Source organism: Lactuca virosa, chromosome 9 (genome assembly GCF_052849685.1).
Source record: "Lactuca virosa cultivar CGN04683 chromosome 9, Lactuca_virosa_CGN04683_v6, whole genome shotgun sequence".
Taxonomy (NCBI): Eukaryota; Viridiplantae; Streptophyta; class Magnoliopsida; order Asterales; family Asteraceae; genus Lactuca; species Lactuca virosa.
Window position 1 is genome coordinate 22,214,995 of NC_136434.1, and position 5,562 is coordinate 22,220,556.

General features: G+C 39.3%; 1 long non-coding RNA gene across 5 annotated transcripts; it reads left to right on the forward strand.

The window, feature by feature from the left end:
* The first annotated feature begins 587 nt into the window (after positions 1–587).
* Positions 588–3,274, forward strand: LOC145136354 (uncharacterized). Of its 5 annotated transcripts, none has more exons than XR_013720405.1 (4): positions 588–1,205; positions 2,320–2,377; positions 2,632–3,036; positions 3,116–3,274. It is a non-coding gene; the product is annotated as an uncharacterized LOC145136354 (long non-coding RNA). The 5 variants fall into 5 exon arrangements; XR_013720408.1 differs by having other exon boundaries at positions 2,632–2,779; XR_013720404.1 differs by having other exon boundaries at positions 2,632–2,710.
* The last annotated feature ends 2,288 nt before the right edge of the window (positions 3,275–5,562 follow it).

The window sequence follows — 5,562 nt, forward strand, 5'->3', positions numbered from 1 at the left end:
GATCATATTGCAAGGGATTCGTTTATTTTTAAGTTTTAGAACCCTGCGAGGGTTGGTTACGGTTGCCTTGGAAAGGCTGGGGTTATGCTCGGGATTGTAGTTCAAGTTGTTTGGCATGTAAGGAATGATAAAAAACGATTTCGAGGACGAAATCAAATTTAAGTGGGGGAGAATTGTAACATCCCGTTTAAAATAGAATAATTAAATAATAAATCAGGAACCCCGGGAAGTAATTATTATGATTATTTCATACTATTATAGTCCAAGATCAATTAATAATTATTGGAATGTTAGTTTCGGGGATTAAAGAATAATATTGGACTTAAATTGAAAGGGTCTTGAATGGCTGGGGCTAAAATGGCAAATTACGTACCTAAGTTGAAATTAATTGGTCATGGAGGGGCCATATGGTAATTACTTGGACTCAATATGCAAGGATTTCGGAAGGGAGGGTTTAGATTGTAAATTAAGGATTAGTTTTGAAAGAAAATAGAGGAAGAAGGACCATTCTTGTTATTATGGGATTATGTTTAAGAACCGGGTATATAACTCGTGTTATCCCCGTCACTTGCAACCCTAACCCTAAATGCTCTAAACTTCAGCCGCCACCTCTCCATTTCCCTTCTCCAGCCGCCACCATCTGTAGAAGCGCCGGACGTCGGGTGTAGCCGGGAGGAACCACCGAGACCGTTCTTGTATCGCGGAGGACCAACCGAAGTTGCTGGGTCGGGTCTCATTGCTGCCACAGCCGCCATACGACTGTTTTATCGAGTTTTGCTGTCACCGCCTCCGTTTATTTGATCTCCGGCGACTCCTTGTGACTCCAGCGTCGGGCGTGAAGGCCGGTACCGCTGTTGCGGTTGAGTTTTCCTTCCTCCGTGTCTTCTTCTCCTTCTCTTCTTCGTTTTTTTGCTGCTGCTCAGTCGCCAATGTAGCCATCCCAGGCGACTGTTGCGGCTGGGTTCTTTCCCGGCTGCCTTGTGCCACCACGTGAGTGGTTGAGACCGGAGCGTAATCAGTGGCAAGCTTCCGGCGATTAGGATCTGTGGACGTGTGATTGCTATCGGGGACTCAAGAAAGCTCGCCACCACCGTGAGGAGGTGGCTGTCATTGCAAACCATTGATGCCGCCGTCGCCTGCTGCTATGCTCCTTCACTACCAGCCACCGTGGAAGGTGGCTGTGTGCGTGCTTTGTATGTACTTAGGTGTGTGTATAGGGCTGTTGTATTCCATTAAGAAAGTGTGTGTGTGGTTTGTGTAAACGGGAAACAAAAGTGAGCCACCACCACCACTGTGAGGTGGTGGCTAGCACCTCCAACCACCACCTGCCGTACGGTGCGGCTGTGTGTGTGTGTGCGTGTATTATTTAGGTGTGTGTAGCTTGGTGTGTGTTTGGATTGAGTTGTAACTTGTAAATGGTGCCCGGAATAGTAATAGAAAATCTATAACCACCACCGTGAGGTGGTGGCTGCCGCCACCGGCCGCCGTGTCGGGTGGCGGTGTGCTTGCCTTGTTGTGTTTGACTCGTTTGGGGAATGCTTGGCCAAAGTGGGCCCAATGAAGCCCTAATGAGCCCAAGGAAACCATAATTGACCTAATAAAACCCTAATGGGCCCAATAAGGCCCAATGTGACCTAAAAGCCCAATCAATGGACTAATGGGCTAGTATTGAGTTGGAAAACCCTAATTAGGGTTTGGAAAACCCTAATAGCATAAAACCCTAATTTTTGAGAATTAATCGGCACGCACACGAGAATTATTTAATAAATTGAAATATTAAATACTAATCATTGGCAAACTAACTTAAGGCAATAATGGACTTAATAGATTAAGTCCTTAATGGATTAAGTCCTTAATGGATTACGTCCTTAATTGATTAAGTCCTTAATGGGTTAAGTAGGAACACTTAACCCTAATTGTCATTTTATGTGAAACCCTAATTTCACTTGGGCTTTGTGTTGGGCCTTTCCATTGGGCTTTGGTAATTGGATTATTAATGGACCATCCCAGAATGATCATATGGACTAGAATATGTTGATGGGCTTTAGGGTAAGGCCCATATGAGGGGTTAGGCCCAATTTGGAAAATTGGGCCATAGATGGGCCATAGTTTGGGCCTTTATGATTATGTGATATTGGACCATGGGAATACTAAGAGTCGGACCTTAAGGAAAGACCATGTAGAGGTATTGACCCCATTTGGAAAGTTGGGCCATATATTGGACTTTGGCCCATTATTTGATTATTGGGTCTTTGGAGTGTGAGTTGGACCTTGGGCTTGGAACCCAATTATTAATTGGGTATTGTTTGATGTTTACAGTTCGGGAATCTGTTAACCAGCAGCTGGAGTTTTATCTGCGGGACTTCAGCAGTGCCAGGTGAGTTATCCTCACTATACTCAAGGGTCTAAGGCACCAAGGTCGGCCCTTTGAATTGTTAGTTGGTTATGTTATGCTAGTATGATCTGTTAGATCGGTATCCTAGAGGGTAGGATGATATTATGTGATGTGTGGTATGACCTGTTAGTTCGGTATCCTAGGGGGTAGGATAATATTATGTGGTATGTGGTATGATCTGTTAGATCAGTCGTTGTCTATAGACTGTTATATGATTATCTGTTATATGTGCACAGGTTTGTTTGGCGGTTGAGGCTTATCTACTTTATGCGAAAGCCAATAGACCTGGGCATTCCAACCTGCTGGTTGTGGGCCGTGAGTATTCCATCCCGTGGATGATTGGACTCATAGTATGTGGGCATTCCAACCTGCTGGTTGTGGGCCGTGAGTATTCCATCCCGAGGATGATTGGACTCATAGTATGTAGGCATTCCAACCTGTTGGTTGTGGGCCGTGAGTATTCCATCCCGAGGATGATTGGACTCAGAGTATGTGGGCATTCCAACCTGTTGGTTGTGGGTCTGGGGTATTCCAACCTGATGGTTGATCGGACCCATAGTGTGTTGGCATTCCAACCTGTTGGTTGAGGGCCTGGGGTATTCCAACCCGATGGTTGGTTGGACCTATAGTATGATGTTAATGTTTGTATTGTTGTGGGTATGGGTATTTTGGGGGAACTCACTAAGCTCTCGGGCTTACAGTTTCAGTTTATTGTTTCAGGTACATCAGGGGATTGTGGCAAGGCAAAGGCGTGATCGTACAACTCCTCACTTTTTATGACTTTGTTTCTGGGATACTCTGATATGATACATTTTGAAAACAAGTTTTGTAATGGTTAATGGTTTTGGAAATGTTTTAAAAGTTTTAAATTGGCTTGAATTTTTGGGTGTGACACCTTAAGTTTGTTCTAAGAGCTCGTGTACTAACTGGTTATGTGTTTCCCAAAAATAATTAATAATTAAGTATAAATAAAAGCTTAATTATATGATAAAATTATAATTAAATACTTGGGTATTGTTGCTCGTTATCACACCCTTCTTATCGGTTTGAGCAGCATGAAACATTTCAACTCTCTTCAGGTTCTGTTTGACATTAAAAATTAGATTATATTTTAAATAAATAATTACTTATATCATACGTTATTTTTTTTGTAGAATGTACTGCTATACGAGCTTGACCCCCCACGGTTTGCGTATTGTTACAGTTCATGGATTTTTTTGTTTCTTTCTGAAGAACTTTTGTGTTCATCTATTTGGAAATACTCAACTTCTTTCTTCCAATTATCATTATCCATATATTCTGGGTGGTGGCTAATGCTCTTGGGATATCCTCATACCCTCTGATTGTTAAAAAAATATTCTTTTGCGTCAGCTTTACCATCTTCAAAATGTTTTCTTAAAGTTGCATCAAAACTCTCTAATATTCTGGCACTCTCTGGATCCTAGGAAACCCGATCCAAATCAAACTTTGTCTATAAAAACAAAAATGTTAGCTAAGTAAAAAATGGGACAAATCTGCAATAACTCGTGTTCTTTCCAAAGGAGACAACAATCGTTTTTGCACAAATGTAGTGACTCGTACCCCATTCCAATCTTCCTAAATTTTATTTTGGCTAGATAATGTGAAAGGAGAACCTTGTTGTCTTTAGGAAATGCTGATTGCAACAACTTAAGGACTTGATCAAATGAATTGTCAGTCCATTTGTTGTTCACCTTGATAAGCATTTACTTTGCTAAAAGAATCAAGGGAAGAAAAAGTGCAACCAAGATACAAATCAGTTTGCACTTATTCTAACAACTATACAAAATCATCATCCACACTGCTACCCCCTATATTCTAAGTCCCTTCATCGAGATGGGTATCATTTTCTCTCGACTCCCACATCATATTGTCGATAACATCAGCCATTTCATTACTTGGCTCTACGACATCGACAACATTTACTTTGATAAAAAGGAGAACCTTATTTTCTTTGGGAAATGTTGATTGCAACAAATCAAGGACTTGATCAAGTAAATTGTCAGTCCATTTGTTGTTCACCTTGATAAGCATTTACTTTGCTAAAAAAATAAAGGGAAGAAAAAGTTCAACCATGATACAAATCAGTTTGCACTTCTTCTAACAACTATACAAAATCATCATCTACACCGCTACCCTCTATATTCGAGGTCCCTTCATCGAGGTTGGTATCATTTTCTCTCGACTCCAACATCATATTGTCGATAATATCAGCCATTTCACTACATGGAGCTATGACATCTACAACCGAGGGAATTAAAGGTTCCCCATGATAGATCCACATTTTCTACGACTTATTAATACCATTTACAAATATATGGGGTTTCACAGCTGTTGGTATCTTCAAGTAACATTTATCACATTGTTCACACACACATCTGACTTTACCATTACTATCAACATGTGACTTGGACATCTTGATTAAAGAGTTGAGTCTTTGTTCGAACTCTGAATAGTTGCAATGTGGATTAGCAGTCCAAATTTTATCAATAGACATGATGCAGCTGAAACATAATTTATGGTTTAAGGTTTACTGAACGGAAAACATAAATCATAGAGTAATCATAAATTAGATGATCAAAAAGTTCCCCAAAACAGGAACAACAATTTGGAAACGGATAGGATACTCACAAGGGTAGGCTTCTAAACCTACTTTTTGAATATATAACTTATCTCATATGTGAACGTGCATTACATGAATGTATGTTCAAGAAAAATCCAACAACATTTCCTCTTAGCTCCAAAGTATATATATATATATATATATATATATATATATATATATATATATATATATATATATATATATATATATATATACTCGATGAGCAAAGAGAAAATGACAACCAAAATTTATTTTAAACAAACAATCATGTAATACATGTTCACATCTTAGATGAGTAGAGTACTAAAAAAAGTCACAAAACAGGGACCACCCAAAATTAATTTCTAAATCAATTTCGGGCTGGTATTTCTAAGCTCATAATGATTACAAAGAATACCCATAAACAAATAGAATTTAGAAGAATTTTTTATTGCATAGTACAAAGAAGACACGCAAACGAATAGAATTTGGAAGATTCTTTTTGTTATTTATAACATCTTACTTTTGTATATTTTTATTATTTTGGTTATTTGATTTTGTTTTA